This window comes from Elephantulus edwardii, unplaced genomic scaffold (genome assembly GCF_000299155.1).
Source record: "Elephantulus edwardii isolate Elephantulus edwardi_28Jun2011 unplaced genomic scaffold, EleEdw1.0 scaffold00001, whole genome shotgun sequence".
NCBI lineage: Eukaryota > Metazoa > Chordata > Mammalia > Macroscelidea > Macroscelididae > Elephantulus > Elephantulus edwardii.
This window is the reverse complement of record NW_006399751.1, coordinates 47,848,921-47,869,756: the sequence shown is the minus strand read 5'-3', so window position 1 is coordinate 47,869,756 and position 20,836 is coordinate 47,848,921. Positions and strand designations below refer to the sequence as shown.

Sequence of the window (20,836 nt, the reverse complement as noted above, 5' to 3'; positions counted from 1 at the left end):
ATGTTGTACTTCAAGATGGATCTAGAAATTACTTTTTTAACTATGAAAGCAACCCCATTTTTCCTCACCTTTTCATCTCTGGAGTAATATATCATATGATCATCTGACTAAAAACGCCCCATGCCATGCATTGGAATTTAATTTCACTATATAGCTGGGAAATACTCTATTTTATGGGAATACCACATTCCTTTTTATTGCCAAGTAGTAGTTCACTGTATAAATGTACTGTATTTTATTCTATCCTTCAGCCAATGGACATTTAAATTATCTCCACTCTTTTTTTACCATTATGATTAATGTTTATGCATATGTTTTCAATTATTTTGGGATTTTCCTAAGAGTGGAATTGCAAGGATATATGATAACTTTATGCTTAACTTTTGAAGAAGTGGAAAAAATGTTTTTCAAAGCAGATGAACCATTTTAGATCCCCAACATTAACATATAAAGATTCTAATTTCTCCACACCTTCTCTAACACTTGGTTTTTGGCTGTGAAGTACTCACTCATTGTGGGTTTGACTTGTGTTTCCTAAAAATGAGTGGTTCTGAGCATTTTTTCATGTGCTTACTGCTTGTTTGTAAATCTTCTTTGGCAAAATTTCTGTTTAAATAATTTGCCTTTTAAAAAACTATGTCATCTATCATTTTTGAGTTGTATAATTATTTAAATATTCGAGATCTAAGAACCTTATTAAATACATTCTTTCCCAAATTTTCTCCCATTCTTCTTGCTCTTTCCATTTTATTGATAGTATTGTAATGCACAAATAAAAAACTTTATTTTTTTTTTCAAGAAAATAATATATGGTACTGAAGGAAGACTTCTAGCATGCACTAAGGGCAAAAATATTGGCAAGAAATAAGGTTCCAAGAACAACCATTCAGGAAAGGCAAGAAGTGGCAAGATGGTGTTGGAAAGCACTATGGTTTGTGTGGATAACAGTGAGTATATGTGGAATGGGGACTTCCTACCTACCTGGCTACAGGCCCAACAGTTTGCTGTCAACATAGTTTGCCACTCCAAGACCCGCATCAACCCTGAGAACAATGTGAGCCTCATCACCATGGCCAATGACTGTGAAGTGCTTACCACACTTACCCCCGACACTGGCCGCATTCTGTCTAAGCTCCACACTGTCCAACCCAAAGGCAAGATCACCTTCTGCACTGGCATCCGTGTGGCCCATTTGGCTCTGAAGCACCAGCAGGGCAAGAATCACAAGATGTGCATCATTGCCTTCGTGGGAAGCCCTGTGGAAGACAAGAAGGATCTGGTGAAACTGGCCAAACGCCTTAAGAAGGAGAAAGTAAATGTTGACATTATCAATTTTGGGGAAGAGGAAGTGAACACAGAAAAACTAACAGCCTTTGTAAACACACTGAATGCCAAAGATGGAACCGGTTCTCACCTGGTGACAGTGCCTCCTGGGCCCAGCCTGGGTGATGCCCTCATCAGTTCTCCAATTCTGGCTGGAGAAGGTGGAGCCATGCTTGGTCTTGGTGCCAGTGACTTTAAGTTTGGAGTAGATCCCAGTGCTGATCCTGAGCTAGCCCTCGCTCTTCTTGTTTCCATGGAAGAGCAGCAGCAGTGGCAGGAGGAAGAAGCACGACGGGCAGTGCAGCCTCTGCTACTGAAGCTGCAATTGCTGCACCTGGGACTGAAGGTGAAAGAGGTGGAATCTCGAGTCCTGAGACTGCAGATTCAGATGATGCCCTGCTGAAGATGACCATCAGCCAGCAAGAGTTTGGTTGCGCTGGACTCCCTGACCTAATCAGTATGACTGAGGAAGAGCAGGTTGCGTATGCCATGCAGATGTCCCTCCAGGGAGCAGAATTTGGCCAGGCAGAATCAGGTGACATTGATGCCAGCTCAGCCATGGATACGTCTGAGCCAGCCAAGGAGGAAGATGGTTATGATGTAATGCAAGACCCCGAGTTCCTTCAGAGTGTCTTGGATAACCTTCCTGGTGTGGATCTCAACAATGAGGCCATTCGAAATGCCCTGAGTTCCCTGGCCTCCCAAGCATCCAAGGAAGGCAAAAAGGACAAGAAGGAAGAGGACAAGAAATGAGACTGGAGGGAGAGGGTAGCTGATCCAGAAGCTCACAGGGATGTATAGGATGGAGTAGGGCAGGGGTAATACACTGTCTGTAACTATTATAGCCTAAATAAAACTTGGCAACTTTAAAAAAAAAAAAAAGAAAAGAAAAATAAGGTTCCAGAAAGTGATGAAATGCCAGTTGAGATATTTCAGCAGATGCAGCCTTTGACATGTTCACTCATCCATGCCAAGAAATTTGGAAGATAGCTATCTGGCCAACAAAATGGAAAAGATCCATTTTTCCAAGAAAAAAGTGATCTAAGAGAACACAGAATTTATTTAACATTATCATTACTATAATATGCAAATAAAATCTTACTGAAGAATATTAAATAATGGCTGGATTCAACAGAGAAATTCCAGAAATTCAGCCTGGATTCAGAAGAAGCCGTGGAACAAGGAGTATTGTTGCTGGTGTTAGATAGATCTTGGCTGAAAACAGAATACCAGGAAGATATTTACTTGGGTCTTATTGAAGAAGAGTTGTTGTGCTTAAATTGTAGGGTTGGTAAAAAATATTGAGCACATCCTGGACTGCTAAATAAATAAACAAATCTGTTTTGGAAGCAGTGCAGCCAGAATGATCCTTAGAACAAAGGATAGTAAAACTTCTTTTATACTTTGAGTATATTATCAAGAGGATCCAGTGTCTGGAGAAGGGCATCATGCTTGGAAAAAAATACAGCATTAATGAAGAAGATATTCAACCAGATGGACTGACATGGTGACTGCAGCAATTGGCTTAAGCACAGCAGAAATTGCAGGGATGGCATAAGATTGGACAAAATTCCATTCTTATGTACACAGAGTTGCTATAAGAAAATCTAATGGAATCTAGCAATAATCAGTCTATAGAGGCATCTAACAACAAAATAGATGCTCCTAAGGAGCTCTGGTGCCATAGTGTTATATATTATGCTGCTAACTAAAAGGTTGGCAGTTCAAATCTATCTCCAAAGGAGGAAAACAAACAGTCCCTTCCTGTAAAGATTTACAACCTTGGAGAGCCAGTGGAGGGTCATTGTGGGTCAGAACCAACTCTCAACATCACTAGGTTGTAGATACACATAATATATTTCTATAAGCCTTTCTATGTTTAAGGAGCCCTAGTGGTACAATAGTTTAACATTTGACCGCTAACTGAATTATTGGTGTTTCAAACCCATCCTATTATGTGCTATTTGTTTCACTTTTCTATTATTTTTTTTCTCCTTTCTTCCCAAAGAATAAGATGGGTTGAGGTTTCTATTCTGTTTCTGTTGTTCTTCAAGGTTTGTTTCACCTCTGCTCATTTAGAAGTTATACGTTCTCTGTTTCCTATTATTACTTTAGATATATTAACATGAATATGTATTTTAACCATTCTTAAATTTACTGTATTTCTGGCCAACTGACTGGAAGAGATTCCTATTTATCGCCATTCCAAAAAAAAGGTGACCTGACAGAGTGTGGAAATTATCATACAGTACCTCTTATATCACATGCAAGAAAAATCCTGCTGAAGATTATCTGGAAATGACTGGAGTAGCATATTGATAGAGAACTACCAGAAATTCAAGCTGGGTTAAGAAGAGGCTATGGCACTAGAGACATTATCGTCAATGTCAAATGGATCATAGCAGAAAGCAAAGAATACCAGAGGAATTTCTATCTGTGTTTCATTGACTATGCAAAGGCATTTAACTTTGTGGATCACGAAAAAAAAATATGGCTAATCTTGAGGAGAATGGGAAATCTCAGAACACTTGATTGTGCTTATGTGAAACCTAACTTTGACCGGGAAATTGTACTCAGAGCAGAACAGGAAAACACTGGATGGTTCAAAATCAGGAAGGGATGCATCCCATCTCCATACCTTTTCAATCTATATGCAGAACAGATCTTTCAGGAGGCTGGTCTTTGGCTGTGGCACCAGGATTGGAGGAAGACTCATCAACAACCTATGTTATACAGATGAACAACCTTGCTTGCTGAAACTGCAAAGGACCTAAAGCGCTTGCTCCAGAAGGTCAAGGTCTGTAGTCTTCAATATGTATTGAAGCTCAACATCAAGAAGACAAAGATTCTCCACTAGGACAATTGGCAGCACTATGATGGATGGAGAACAGATTGATGTTGTTAAAAGTTACAGCTAGCTTAGCTCCACAGTCAATATTCTTGGCACCAACACTCAGGAAATCAAAAGACAAATTGTATTAGGTAAACCTGCTGTTAAGGACCTTTCTGGAGTACTGGGAAGCAACGATGTCAGTCTAGAGACTAAGGTGTGCCTGATCCAGGATATGGTTTTTGCAATTACTTGCTATGCATCAGAGAGCTGGACAATGACTAAAGATGAAAGAAGAATTGATTTCTATGAGTCGTGGTGATGGAGAGAGTATTGAGAATACCATGTGCCACCAAGAAAACAAATAGGTCTGTCTTGGAGAGGGTGAAACCAAATTTCTCCTTGGAGGCTAGGAGTTTGAAGTTCTGTTTCACATATTTATGGCATGTGGCCAGGAGAGACCGATCCTTGGAAAAGGACATCATGCTCAAAAGGGTGTAGGGACAGCACAGGAAAGAAAGACTCCGGATGTGGTGGATTGATACAGTTGCTGGGCAATGGGGTAGATGTGTCAGAGTCAGTGAGACTGGCTCAGGACAGGGCAGGCTTCAGAGCTGTTGTATATACAGCTGCTATGAGTAGTAGGCTACTTGACAGCACATAACAACAGCAACAACAAACATATTTAGTAATACTCCCTTCACAAACCAAATATGAACCTTTGAATCCTTTAACTTTGATCATCTTCCCCAACATTTATGCTATTGTTATCCAGTATTTCATGTCCTTCGTTTTTAACCCTATAAACAGTGCACTATTAATATTGGTCTATTCAATATTTGTTTAGATTTATCCAAATACTTGTCACATATTTGCACATGATTCGTTCTTTCATCTCAAATCTTTCATCTAGATAATTTTCCTTTTTCTTGATCTGTGTGTGTTTGAAGTTTTCTTTAGTCAGATGCTAATAACTCTCTCAGGATGAATTAGCTGTGCTCATATCATTGCATCACTTGTGAGGGTGGTTTGAAAGCCTAGTCAGATAGGTAATTTGCTTCCCTGAGGTTGGGAAAGATACATATTAATAGGCAGGCTTTGTTGGACAAAATGTTTCAGTCATACCATAATCACTGACATTACAGGGATTCTTTTATCTCTTGGAAATAAAAGGAAACCAGATACATGCATAAAATTTACCATCAAGAATCTTAAAATAAAAATCCTTTAATATAAGCAAACTGTTGTTGTTGTTGTTGTTAAGTGCTGTTGAGTCGCAGGTGACTCATAGCGACCTTATGAATGAAAGTCCTGGACACTTCCTGTATAACATTCATCCTTTCTCCACGTTCATAGGGTTTCCAGAGGCAAGCTATTGTGGAAGTGGATGCCACTCCTACATCCAAGCTTGTTTTAATCAGGGAGCTTCACCAAACACTGTCCACCATGGGTAACTATTCTCGCATTTGACTCATCAGTGTCACAGTGTTCAGCTTCACAGCAAACACAGGTTACCTCTGTACAGCAAGTAGACAGACCAGGGTTACACGACCTAGAAGAATGTTTCAATTAAAAGCAGGCCTGAGGGCCACGGAGTAGATTCACCCACTTTTGGCTTGGGAGAAAACTAGGTAAGTAATTTAATAAATACTGTTGTTGTTAGGTGCCATTGAGTATGGCTCATAGTAACTCTATAAACAACAAATCTGAACTCAGTCCTATCCTATGCTATATTCGTTATTTCTGACACACTTGAGCTCATTGCTGTAGTCACTGTGTCAATTCATCTCATTGAATGCCTTCCTCTCTTTCACAAACCATCCATCTTTCCAAGCATGGTGTCCTTTTCCAAGAATAGCCTTTCCTAGCAACATGCTGAAAGTATATGAAGTGAGGCTTTGTCATCTTTGCCTCCAAAGAGCATTGGACTGCACTTTCTCCAACACATATCTGTTTGTTCTTCTGGCAGTCCACGGGTGGAGATTCAGTGATCTTTTCTAACACCATAGCTCAAAAGTATTCAATTCTTCTGCAATCCTTAATTATTGTCCAGCTCTCAGATGTATAACAAGCAATTGAAAAGACTACAGCTTGAACCAGGTACATCTTAGCCTTCAAACAGACATCTGTGTTCTTCAGCACTTTGGAGAGGTCTCTGACTGCAGACTATCCCAATAGCCCATTGATGTCTGGGGTCTCCTAGTTAAAGCATCTTTGACCCAGAAGTTGGTTCTTTTTTATCGACAGCCTTTTGCTGTCTAGGACTTCTTATTTAAAGCAGCTGAGACCCAGAAGGTAGGCCTTTATTAATCAACAGCATATTGGTGGCAGGGACCTCTTATTTAAAGCACACTGGACCATTATATGACATTATGATGATTGAATAGTTAATAAGGAAGTAGTACCAGTGACTCTAGATTCATTGGTAAAACTTTTCAATGTTAAAGAATGTAAAGAAAATAAATCCAACAAAAATTTGGGCATCTTCTACCTTGATGAAATTTCTAGAGGTTTAGTGGCATGGGGTATGTTTCACATTCCACCTAATGTGAAGTGCAAGTTACTGAATTTGGTCTCTCTCACAATTACAAAGGAAGCACAATACCTTGTGAGCCTTTTTGAATTTTAGAGGCAATCCATCCCTCGTTTAGATGTTCTATTCTGGCATGTTTATCAAGTGACTTTAAAAAGATACTAGTTTGAAATGGAGTTCAGAACAAGAAAAGAATGCAACAGGTTCAGGTCGGCTAGGTAAAGTAATTTAAAGTGGCTTCTCCGCCACTTGGGCCATATGACCTGAATGATCCAATGATACTTGAAGTAGTCTTGGCAGATAGAGTAGCTATGTGAAGACTTCATCAGACTTCTGTTGGTGAATCACAGTATAGACCCTTAAAATTTTAGAGCAAATGACTGCCTTTTTCTGCAGATAATTACTGTCCTTTGGATAAACACTACTTAGCTTGCTATTGAACCTAGTTATTGTGTGCTGTTGAATCAGAATCAACCCATAGCTTATCCTTCAGCAGATTTTCAGAGGTAGTAAGTGATATCAGTTTGAGGACTAAAGTGCGTCTGATTCAGGCCATGGTCTTTCAGATTACTAGCTATGCATCCAAGACCTGGACAATGAATAAGGATGATGGAAAAAGAATTGATGTCTTTGAGTTATGGTGTTGGAGAAAAGCACTGAACATCTTGTGGACAGCCAAGAAAATTAATAGATATTAAGGGTGCAGCTGAAGTATTCTTTGGAGGCAAGAAAGATGGGGATTCACCTCACATACTTTGGACATATTGCTAGGTGGTGCTATTCCTTGGAGAGGGACACAATGTTGGAAAGAGTAGAGGGTCAGTGAAGGAGAGGAAGACCCTCAGCCAAGTGGACTGACAGGGTGACTGTTGCAATGGGCTCTTGAGGCAGAACAGTACCCCCATCCACACCCCTGGAGCTTTCTAGAATATCCAAACCAATTTGAGAAAATCTGGAGTTCCTTCAGATAGTGAACAGGGTTTTGCCACTAATGTTGTGACCCATATTTTCATTTCTGTGAAGGTGTGACCCAGGGAAACATGACTTACAGAAAATCACACTGCGAAAAATACCCACTGGCAAGACCTCTTTTCCCCCAAACACTCACTTTAAAATACACACCGATTATTCTTCTATTGCTCTTTCCTCAAAAGTAAACTTAAAAAGGAATTGGAAAGGAGTGAGAGTAAGAGGGGAAAGAGAAAAGGAGGAGGGGAACGGGAAGGGAAAGCTTCGGCAAAACAATTGTGGGCCGTTGGAGAGAGTGAGCTGAACAGAAAGGATGCATTGTCATGAAGATTGTCAGTGCCCGGTGGGTCCAATTACAGCTCAACAGCAGGTGGAACTGGTTGGGCAATGGTTTCAGACTTAAGTGAAAGAAAATCCATCTTCCCTTACTCTAGGCATAGAGGCTGAGAGAAGCTAGAGTTCTCCTGGGAGGGAGAAGTAGAAAGAAGCCTTGTTTAAACGTTCTTTTAGGTCAGGAGTGAGAGTTGTGTTGAATGGAGTAGAAAAAAACAGAAAAAGAAAAGCAAAAGAAAACATTCTTTGTGGGTTTTCACAGGAAAGCACTTTGTTTCATCAGGCTCAGTGTACGCCACCTCGTGGTTCAATGAGGAATTTACTCTCAGTCAGCCACTGCGGTCACATTCTCAGCTGGTTTGCTGCCATTTCCTAGCTATTTGTCTGACCTGTCACAGGCAGGAAAGTTGTAATGGATTAAACTGCATCTCTCCCCTAGAATATACATTGAGATCCCAAAGCCTGGACCTGTGAATGTAACTGGAGATAAATTCTTTATTTCAAGATGTTGTCAGTAAGAGGTCTTAATAGAGTTGAAGATGTTTTCACTTAAGTTAACGAGGTTGTAGAGTTGGGTGGTCTTGATTCCTTCTGCTCTTGTTAGGTGCCTAATTGATTTAGATTCATAGTGAACCCATTTACAACAAGATAGTTTAAGCTACAAGGTCTGCTGCGGTTTCCAGAGATTAATACATTCCTGTGCTCTACAACTCAGGTACTTTTCCCCTAAGCTAAGAGGCCCCTAGTGCTTCAATGCCTTTGTTGGCATCGGTCTCTTTCAGTTCCTTCTATGTAAATGAAACTTCTTATCTCAGCTAGAGATCTTGAGAGTATTCTATTTCTTTCTGATATGCCAGGTGGGATGGACTATTTATTGAACTTAACTTGCTACATTCACCTAATATGCAAAATGGATCCAATACAAATAGTTATCAGTCAAGGATAGATTATTATGGTTGAGTTTAAAAAATAAGTTATCTCATGGATTGTGTGTGTGTGTTAGGGGGCTCTGTGTGCGCGCGCACAGCTCCCTTGTGACATGTGAGTAAACAAAGGAGGGAGCATCACAGATAATCAGTGTTAGGATGCTCACATCCTTTGATCTAGCCTCACTCTTACTGCACGAGTTCTTCACTGTACCCCACGTAAGAGCTCTAGCTCTGGCTCAGCATCTTTCAACCCGGGCTCAATTCATCTACCCTCGTCAGAGTCCATTTGGCCAAAAGGAAAGGCATACTTCTTTGATCCACTAACCAGCAATAATAATACCTGCTCCATTTCCACCCACTTCTCTTGACCTAGCCGTCTTTCTCTAACCTTCATTCCCTCTGCTTAGAAAAGTATAGGGCAGATCTCTTATCAACTACCTAACCAGACATTCAACTAGAGAATGAAATACTTAGCACTTCCACGTCCTTTCTAAGAGTAAGTCTTTTGAAAAGCCTCCCAGTATCATTTAGCTGAGAATTTGTTATTGGGGTCCACAAATCTGTAAAGTAAAACTGTATCCCAAACACTTTCTTAGATTAGTATGCTTAGGGAAAGATAAGAATATTTTTAGTTAACTTGTATGTTGTTGGGACCCTATGTACAACATCCCTAAACCCTGCTCTGTCCTGTGCCAATCACACCGTCTCCCACACCCACCCCAATTACCCCAGTCACTGAATCAATCCACCTCATATAGGATCGTCCCCTCCTGCGCTGTCCCTCCACCATCCCAAGCATGACGTCCCTCTCCAAGGACTGGTCCCTCTTTGCAACATGTCCAAAGTATGTCAGATGAAGCTTCATAATGCTTGCCTCCAAGGAGCAGCCTGGTTTAACTCTCTCCAGGACGACCCTGTTCATTTTCTTAGCAGTCCATGGTATATTCGATACTCTTCTCCAGCACCACAGCTCAAAGGCATCAATTCTCCTTTATCCTCCCTAGTCATTGTCCAGCTTTCCGATGCATAGCAAGTAATTGAAAAAATCATGGCCTGGGTCAGGCACAGCTTAGTTTCCAGACTGACATTGTTGTTCTTCAGTACTTTCAATGCTTTTCAAAACACTACACAGGTATGACTACATCTTCCAGAAGCCCACGGGTCAAGCAAGGCTGACACCTTCAAATTTTTGGGCCCAAGGACCACAAGAAAACAACATTATATACCAAATCTATAGGATACATCACCCTCCCCTGGTAAACTATTCCATTATAACTACAGTATAGTACAAATGAAAGAGAAGAGGCCCTTAGCCACAAGAAGTCAATCCTTGAGCAGAAGTTCAAGGTAAAGGACTTTTTCTCAGAACTGTGTGAGATAGAAAGCCATTCCTGATACTAGTACCTGGTATTTGGACTTGTTGTTGTTGTTGTTGTTGTTGTTGTTGTTGTTGTTAAGTGCCGTCGAGTCGCAGGTGACTCATAGCGACCCTATGAAGGAGAGTCCTTGATGCTTGGGTGCCTTTCATATTTGGACTTACTGACTCCTAAACTCAAGAGCTACTGTCCATAGCAGAAGAAACTGGCAACAGCTTGAGGCATTCGGAATCATCAATTACTAGACACCAGGAAAAGTCTCCTTCAATAACCTGTTTCAACAGGAACAGGACAGTCTGAACACAATACAGAGAAAAATGATCTCTTTTCTTGCCTCATGGCATGTGATAGTAATAGAAACCCAAAACTGGCAAGAATAACATTCATAGAAACATTAATAGGAAGGCTGATGTATAGACTTGCAAAAACATTGACATACATATATATATACATACACACACACACACACACACACACACACAGAGGATGAGGATGACTAGGCTTAAAATTCATTGTTGGTGAGGAGGAAGTTAAAAGATTTTTAAAAGACCAGGCTGTAATTGGTGGATAAGCTATTTAGCAGCTAAAGCACTTCTGCAATCTGTGACTGAGTGGATTGCCAGCACAGAATGACTATAGTCCTATTATTTTCTACTCCAGTTGGACCACATATGGAGAACCATGTGCACTATTGGGAGCCACCTGGGACAGACAGCGTAGGGAGTAGACAATATTGGCAATATCCAATGAACAGTAACCTGGATGGGAGGGTCCATGTGTGGCACGCCATATGTAAATCCTTGAACAGTCTGGGAATGCTTCATTTGGATATGACTTTGAGAAAGGGTGTTGTTGATAGTACCAGAGAGTAGAACTGAAGTCAATGAAAATAAGTTACAGCAAGGAAGGCTGCAATTCAGCACAAGAAGAAATTCTGATCTTTCCGGTTGTAGGATGGAGCAACGTTGCCACGTCGTGGGCTCCCCAAACAGCTGGGGCGCCGTTCTCCATGAGTGCTCTGCCAAGGAGCAGAAGTGCACACCTTAGACCACCGAGGAATGAGAGGAACCTCCCACCATGAGGTTTGGATCTGAATGGCTGCCCGCAGCTGAGTGTTTGGAAGGAATTTTGCTCACTATCTCCCTCCACTTCCTCAGGTTTTGACAACTGAGTGATGGATCATAAAACCTGTGCCGAGTTGTGGAGCCAGCCCAGCTTGAGAGCTTGTCTGGAAGACGGTGGCTGCAGCTATGGAAGAATTCGAAATCTGAACTGGTACCACTATGAACTTGGACGCAATACCCCAGGATTTGGTCTAATAATTTGTTCAGGAAATGCTCAAGTTGTTCATTATCAAGCAGCCAATGAGCAGGCTGAGTTGTGAATGCAGTTTGTCCTCAAATGTATCCTTGGGTTAAAAAAACTAAGGGTACAAGAAAAGATTTTTTTTTTAAGAAAAAGAAGAGGAAACACTGAACTTTTAGGATCACAGTGACAGCTATCACTAAGCACTTGCTATAAGAAAAAGCAATTGAGGCATATAAACAATTGTCACAACAACCCTATAATGTGGGCTATTGCCGTAAGACACACATCCTTGCAGGTTTCTGTTTTTACTCCACTTTACAGAGCAAAAAACCAAGTTGCACCAAATTTAAGCAACTTATGTAAGGTCACAGAGTCTTAAATGTTGGATTAGTCAAATCCAGCCTGTATGGTTCCAGAATCCATGGTTTATCTGTCACCCTGTGGAGCGAAATGGTCTCCATGCCTAGAATCAGCTGACTGCTTGTAGGGGTTTCTTTACTATGTGGAAGATTTGAACAAGTGCTCTTGGAGGTATTTTCAAATGCTACACTAAAGAAAAAATGTAATTATTTTCTATTGTAATTTTCTTTTTTTAATTTTTTTGTAATTTTCTAATGTAATTATTTTTGCTTGAAATGATTGATTCTTTCATTCAGCAGCATGTATTATTTACAGACCTTGTGGCAGATCCTGTGCTTAATTTTTTTTTTCATTCCCACTGAGTTAGAATTATAGCTGACTCTGCAGTGAATTTTTGAGAGGCTATAAATCACAAAGGAGGAGATTGCTTGTCTGTCTTCCAAGTAACTGCTGAAGGATTCAAATGACCTGAGAAGCACCACTTTGTATGGTGCCAGAGAGTTGACTCATAAAAACCCTGTGAACAACAAATCTGAACCCTGCCCTATCCTGTGCCACCCCTAGTCTCTGATGTCCTTGAGCCTGCAGTAACAGTAACCATGCCAATCCATCTTGAGAGTCTTCCTCTCTTTTGCTGGCTCTCCACTTTTCCAAGCATAATGCTTGTCTCCAAGGACTGGCCCAAATATATGAGATAGAGTTTTATTATCATTGCCTCCAAAAAGCACCCTGGTTTCACTTCATGGAAGGAGGAGTGGCATCCACTTCCATAGTAGCTTGCCTCCGGAAACCCTATGAACATGAAGAGAGGATGAAAGGCACCCAAGCGTCAAGGACTCTCCTTCATAGGGTCGCTATGAGTCGCCTGTGACTAGACAGCACTTACCAACAACAACAATATCCCTCAGGCCAGGAGGTCAAAGGGTGGGGTGGGGAGGGGCTGCTGTGGTGGCTCCTCCAGCTGTTCCTCTCCTCCTCCTTCCTGGTCTCCACTGTCATGGCCACTCAGTCTCTGGCCTGGTCCTGGTGCAGCTTTGCTTCACCTCGACCCCCACTCTGGCTGCCAGATTCAAGTGTTCTTCTTTGGGGGTCTATTCTACATGGTGTTTGCTCAGCTTCTTAAATATCTATTCTCTCATTCTTCCTTATGCCTGGGAAGTTTTCTTCTAGTAATTCTCCCACAACTTCTTCAGTGCCTTTGCTTGCTTCTTCCTGTTTGGGGATTCTGATTATGCATATATTATTTCTCTTGATGGCATCTCACATTGTTTTTAGGTTTTCTTCTTTTTCCTTCCTTTTTGGTTCTGCTTTTTGTTCTAGCAGATCAGTGGTGACCATTCTGTTTTCTATTTCACTGGTTCTGTGTTCCATCTCTTCAGCTCTGTTCATATGTCTTTCCATCGTATTGGTAACATCTGAAACAATGGTCCTTGTATTTTGGACTGTGGTTTCTTGTTTTTCCAGAGCCTCTAATGCCTCAGTTGTTTTATCGGAATTGTTTTGGATTGTTGTTTTTTAAGCTCTTCCTGGTTTTTGCTTGCAGTGTCCTGTAATTCTTCAAGTTTGTCGTTCACCCATTGAAAATATTCAATCATTGTTCTTTTAAAGTGTTTGTCAGAAAATTCCATCAGACTTTCTGGCTTCAGGAAATCCACCGATACCATGTCACTTTTTTTTGAGAGACATCTTGCTTTGGGCTTGTGTAGGGTGTAAGCCTATTTCTTATGTGACATTCCTATGGTAGAGTTTTTCATGCCTGAGTGATAGCATGTTTTTGATCTGAAGTCACTGCTACTGAAGAGGGTTTGACAGCTACCCTGTCTGTGGTTCTATCTAAACTTCTGACCCAAGGGAAAGTTTGCTTCAGTTTGGGTGAAAAAAAAGGCCAGTGAAAGCAGCCTCTTCTGTCATACAACTGTTGCAGCTAAGCCAATCCAAGGTGCTCAGGGCTAAAGGCAACTGACTGGATGTGAGATGATACAAGGCAGGGCATGGAGATGCATGTAGGGTGGGCACGAGTGTAGAGGAACACAGGGCAGGCATGCACTCTGGGGAGGTGCATTTGCAGACATATGTAGGGTGGGCACATGTGTGCGCAGGCACATGCAGAGTGGGTGCACAAGCATATGCATGTAAGGGAGGGGGCATGGAAGCAGATGCACTCAGAGGGTGTGTGCATGCGGACCTGAATGAAAAACCAGGAAGCCTTGGTTTTACCCTCAAGAACTGGGCCTGCCACCTCACTCAAGCTCCAGCTGTCTCCCTCCTGATTGAGCTTCAGGTGTCCCACTTTGTCCAGCAGTCAGCAGTGATCCCCACTAAGTCCCCCACTCAAATTCCAGCTGTCCTGCTTGCTCCTGGTCCCATGAGTGGTCCCAGTGGGCTAGTAGCTGATAATTGGACAATAAATAAAGATGATAGAATTACTTATGCCTTTTAGTTGTGGTATTAGATAGGAGCACTGAATCTCCCATGGACAGCCAAAAGATTAAACAAATATGTCTTGGAAAAAAAGCAGCAAGAACACTTCTTGGAGGAAAAGATAGTGAAACTTTGTCTCACATATTTTAGACATATTGCTAGGAAAGGTTATTCGTTGGAAAGGTCAACAAAAGAGAAGACCCTCAATGAGATGAACTAGCACAGTAACTGCAGCAATGAGTTGCATTAAGTGTGTTGGAGATGATGAGGTTGGCACAGGATCGGACAGGGTTCAGATCTGTTGTTTATAGAATCACCATGAGTCATACTCAACTAAATGGCACCTGATAACAATATCAACAATTCTTTTTCAGTCCTCCTTAATCATTGTGAATTTTTTGCTGGCATATTGTTGTTGTATTGTTGAGTTACTGCTGAGTCAGAACTGACCCATAGCTTACCCTCCAGTGGGTTTTCAGGGGCAGTTAATTGCATGACAGGAGATTGCCCTTCCTTTTCCCATGGAGTAGCTGGTGGCTTCGAACCATGAGTTTTCAGGATTGTAGTGCAGCTTCTTGCCACTAGGCCATCAAAGCATGTTAGGCAACTGAAAATACTGATTTCCGTCTAGTGCACCTTAGTCCTCAAAGTGCTATTTTTGGCTTTTTACCCTCTAGAAAGGCCTTTTACAGCAGAGTTGTCCAAGGCAATACACTGTTGGACTTGACTACTGCTTCCTTTAATTGATTGTTGATCCAAGTGAAATGAAATCTTAGTGGATGTGAAATGAGAATTATCTGATATAGTCCTGGAAGATGAGATGCTCAAGTGGAAGTTACTTAAAATGTGATTGGTGAAGAATGGTCTTCTAAAAGTAGAGTCTAAATTATATTGATGGAATAAAGTTTTCAAGCGATGAAAGACTTTTATTTGCTGATATGATGCAACTTAAAATCAGGATAAACAGCTACAAACATTCATTAGTATGGAAATGTATGTACAATGAGAATAGGCAGCATCATGATAGATAGAGAAAAGGTTGCAGTTGCTAACAATTTTATCTTAACTCACATCCAACAATCAACATCATTGGTACCAGAGTCAGTAGATCAGGAGACTCATTGCATGGGAAAATCTGCTATCAGGAACCACTCCAGAGAGCTAAAAAGCAAGAATGTCAGTCTAGAGACTAAGGTGTACCTGATTTAGTCATGTTTTCCCAATTGCTTCCTGTACAATTGAGAATTGGGCAATGAATAAGGATGACAGAAGAGAATCATCTCATTACTGAGGAAAAATGATGTTAGTTTGAGGATGAAGATGAGCTTAATTCAGACCATAGTCTTTTCAATCACTTACTATGCAGCTAAGAGCAAGACAATAAGAATGACAGAAGAAAAACTAATGCCTTTGAGTCTTGGTGTTGGAGAAGAGTACTGAATATCATATAGATTCCTATCAGAGCAAAAAGACATATCTTAGAGAAGGTGCAGCCAGAGTGTTCCTGGGAGGCAAGGATATTGAAGCTTCATCTCACATACTTTGAGCATGTTGCTAGGAGATGATTTTTCTTGGAGAGGGACATCATACTTGAAAAGGTATGGGGATAGTGAAGGAAGGAAAGACCCTTCACCAGGTGGATTGACATAGTGACTACAGGAACGGGCTCAAGTGTGTCAGAGATTGTGAGAATGGCACAGGATAGGACAGGGTTCAGATATGTTGTTTGTAGGGGCACAATGAGTTGTGCTCAATGGTACCCAACAACAACAAATGTTCTAGAGCAAGTTTCAGGTATTCATTTTGGGGTTTTTATTCTTTCTTTTTTAAAAAAATGACTTTTAGCACTTTTTCATGTGTGGTGTTTTGTATGTTAGCTCACAACTTTTCTGGTCTCTAATCCATTGAGTTCAGGGCATGAAATCAAGTGTATTGATCGTGGATCAAAAACGTGGGAAATTTTATTTTCTTGACATTGAGGTGCAATCCACATTGGAGGCTGTAGTGTTTGATCTGTATTCTGCAAGTGTTTCAAGTCCTCCTCACTTTCAGCAAGCATGGTTGTGTCATTTGCATACTGGAGGTTATTGATGAGTCTTCATCCAATCCTGATGCTACATTCTTCTTCATATAGTCCTGTTCTTCAAATCATTTTATCAGCATACAAATTGAATATGTATGGTGAAAGGAAATAATCCTGAGGTGCACTTTTCTTAATTTCAAACCATGTAGTGTTCTCTTAGGTCAGGGTTCAGAGTTATTGTATATAGGGTTACTATGAGTCATAGGTGACTCAATGGCACAAACAACAATAACAATGTTCCCATGCTCTGCTTGGGTAACAGCCTCTTGGTCGAGGTATAGATTTTTCATGAATACAATTAAGTGTTCTGAGATTGCTATTTTTTTCAATGTTAGCCATAATTTGTTATAATCCACATAGCCAAATGCCTTTGCATATTCAATAAAGCACAAGTAGACATTCTTCTGGTATTCATTGCTTTCATCCAGGATCCATCTTACAATCAGCAATGATATCCCTGATGGTATGACCTCTTCTAAATTCAGCTTAAACTTCTGGAAGTTCTCTATGTTTTGCTGTAGTCATTTTTCAGTACTATTTTGCTTGTAAGTGATATTAATAATATTGTTCAATTGTTTCCAGTCCATAAAAACTTTTGCCAGCTTTATATGATCAAAGATTTCAGCAATGCTGATTAACCTACATAGCATTCTAAAAATTAAGGACATTTGTGCATTTTATTTTTTCCATAGGTTTATACCTAATTTTTTTGAGATAAACAAAGTTCTTTTAAGTGAAAGCACAATTTGGATGCCCAAGATAAGTTGGTTTTTCAAAGACCTACATTTTAAAACAATTTCAAATAGTATCATTAATATCACTTGCAAGCAAAACCTTCTGAAGATTATTAAAAATTGCTAGAACAGTATATAGAGGAGTGCCAGAAATTCAAGCTGGATTTGGAAAAGGCCAGGATTTCAGGGGTATCATTGCTAATGTCAGATGATTCTTGGCTGAAGGCAGAGAATGCTAGAAGGATATCTATGTTTTATTGAATATGCAGAGACATTTGATTGTGCATATCACAAGAAATTATGGCTAACATTGAGAAGAATGGGAATCCCAGAACACTTAATTGTGCTCAGGTGAAACCTATACCTAGGCCAGGAGGCTGCTTTGTAAATAGAGCAAGGGAACACTTCACAGTTTAAAATCAAGAAAGGGGTGCATCAGATGGGCTGTATTCTTTCTCCATACCTATTAAATTTGTATGCTGAACAAATTGTTTGAGAACCCAGACTCTATGAAGAGGAATGTGGTATCAGAATAGGAAGGAAATTCACGAACAAGCAGCCTGCCTTATGCAGATACAACTTTGTTTGCTGAAAGTGAGGAGGACTTGAACTACTTGCTGCAGAAGATCAAGGACAATAACTCTCAATATTGATTACATTTCAACATCAATCCTCACCAGTGGGCCAGTACGCAACATCATGATAGATGGAGAAAAGAATAATGTTGTCAATGATTTCATCTTGCTTCGATATGCAAACAACACCTTGGTACTAGCAGTCAAGAAATCAAAAGGTGAATCACATTGGGAAAATCTGCTGTCAGTGACCTCTCCTCAGTACTAACGGGCTACGATGTCAGTTTAAAGATGAAGGTGGACATGATCCAAGCCATGGTCTTCTCAGTTGCTTACTATGCATCTGAAAGCTGGTTAAGGATGACAGAAGGAGAATGAATACCTTTGAGTTATGGTGTTAGAGAAGATTACTGAATAAATATCCATTGTATCACCTTTCTTGGGAATGGGAAAAATGTGTATCTTTTCCAGGCAGTTGACTAGGCAGCTGTCCTCCGAAACTCCTGGTATAGACTAATGAGCATGTCCAGGGCTGCAGCTTTAGTTGAAACAGGTCAATTGTATCAATGATGTATCCCATTGATTCCTGGGGCCTTATTTTTTGTCAGTGTCTTAAGTACGACTTGAATTTCTTTTATTACCATTGACTCTTGGTCATAGCAACAAGCAAACCTCCACTGACAGACAAGTGGTGGCAGTACATGAAGTGTATCAGAATCTGAATTTGAGTCTCCCACATAAAAGGAAGAGTTCTACCACTGAATCACCTGAGGCACTACTGCCCTAATCCATAAATTATTTGTTTTCAAAGAGCCCTATGCTGCAGAAAATTATATTGACTCAAAGGTTTTGTTTTATTTATAGGTGTTAAGCATTGAATTTGAAAAGTTGAAATACATCGAATAATTGTCTTCCCCCCTTTTTTCCTCCCAACACCTTACAACAGATATTATACATTCAAATTAATGTGAAGTATGAAATTATTTTTATTAACATTCAACCTAAGTTTTGCTTTATTATGCACACCACAAATAACTTTGTAAGTTTCCTATATTGGATTGTATGACATAATTCACGGTTATTAATGTTCCACCAAATTATACTAAAATTATGACTGGAGTTATCATAGAATCCAATAATAAACACTACATAATTTGTAGTTTTCTGGATTAGGGAAACACTTTGGAAACTGCAGTAACTAGCCAATTGTTTTTAAAGGGTTCCATAATAAGGGTTATTACTGAGACGTTGAATGAAGCGGGTATTTTTTATACTTTGAAGTTTGCTTGATAATTATACTTGATGTGATCATTTAAAAAAAATAACTAACAGATAAACAGACTGCAAACTAACTATATAATGGTCCAGTAATGTGGGCTGATATTATTTGCTGTGAAAATTAACACAATCTTGCATTGATTTTTATTTTTTTACTAGGAACACCTGCCTATACAAGTAGACTTAATTAAATGGATTGCCTTCATTCATAAAAAAGCATTATAAATACGCCATCCCCTTTTCCTTATGAATCAGGGTGAAGTCTCTCTCAGGGAGGAGTGATAGCGAATTGCAAGGGACACACTGACAAAGGAGATTAATCAGAACTGGCTTTGACAAGCACTGTGGCAATTGGACAATTAAAACAGACATGGGGGGGAAGAACGACGAACTGGGGATGAGGGTGGAGAAAACAGTGCAACAATGAATGAAAGAAAACCCAAAATCTCTGTAAATGTTCATGAAAACTAATAAAATTTAATAATAAAAAAAGCATTGTAAGAGCAATAAGTGAAATTAAAGGGAAGATTTCTGTTATTTTGTTTATTATGTGAAGTATAATAGACCTCAAAGTTGTCTTGAACTTCAGTTAGTCCTCTTTCCATCACCCATGACAAACCTAGCTTACACTTCCTTCAGAAATCCTTGAATGTAGTACCCAAATGCATCACTTCTGCTTCCTTTCAGTAACCTGGCCCTAGACTAGAGTTTAGTACTAAGCCCATTCTGATAAAAATATAAATTTTCTGTGGATAAATAACATTTAAAAAGTTTTCACACAAAGCTCAACATCAAGAAAACAAAGATTCTCACCACTGAGATGACTGGCAGCATCATGATAGATGGTGAAGAGGTTGAGATTGTTAACAGCTTCAGTTTGCCTGGCTCCACAATCAACACTCAGGGTTCCAGCATCCAGGAAATTAAAAAATGAATTGAGAAAGTTGGCTGTCAGAGACCTCCCAAAGTACTGAAGAACAATGATGTCTGGAGACTAAAGTGCACCTAATAAAGGCCATGATCTTTGCAATTACTTACTATGCACTGGAAAGCTGGACAATGTCTAGGGATGATTAAAGGAGAATTGATGCCTTTGAGCTATGGTGCTGGAGAAGAGTGTTGAATATAACATGGCCAGCTAAGAGTACAAACAAGTTCGTCCTGGAGAGAGGGTGAAGCCAGGCTGCTCCTTGGAGGCAAGAATTCTGAAGCTTTGTCTGACATACTTCAGACATGTTGCAAGGTAGGACATCATGCTTTGGAGGGTGGAGGGACAGTGCAAGAGAGGAAGCCCCTGGCTAAGATGAATTGATTCAGTGACTGGGGTAATGAGGGTAGGTGTATCAGAGACAGTAAGATTGGCATAGGACATTGCAGGGTTTAGGGCTGTTGTACATAAGGTCGCTATGAGTCACGGGTAACTTGACAGCACATAACAACAACAATAATATTTGAAAGTAGTATTTCTCCTCGACTTTCCCTCCTTCTAAACTAGGCCATAATTTGTTGCGTGCCTTGCCTATCCAGCAGGAATAAGGACACAACACACCAGCGATTCCTTCTCACGGCGGTTTACTCAGGAGTTAGTTACAGTTAGGGAGAAAACATGGAGTTCCTTTTTGGACCCTTCCCAGGTGCGGCTTTTATCCCCTTCTCGGTACTCCGCCCATCAGTCTCATGTGTCATGCCTCCATTGGACCATTAACCCCACGTGAGATCAAGCCGTTGACCAATAAAGACACGGTGACCAAATAAGGTCTTATTTGTGATTAAGGCAAACAAAG

General features: G+C 40.3%; 1 pseudogene; it reads left to right on the top strand.

Annotated features, from left to right (window-relative positions):
• The first annotated feature begins 910 nt into the window (after positions 1-910).
• LOC102853764 lies at positions 911-2,076 on the top strand (annotated as a pseudogene).
• Positions 2,077-20,836: the final 18,760 nt, after the last annotated feature.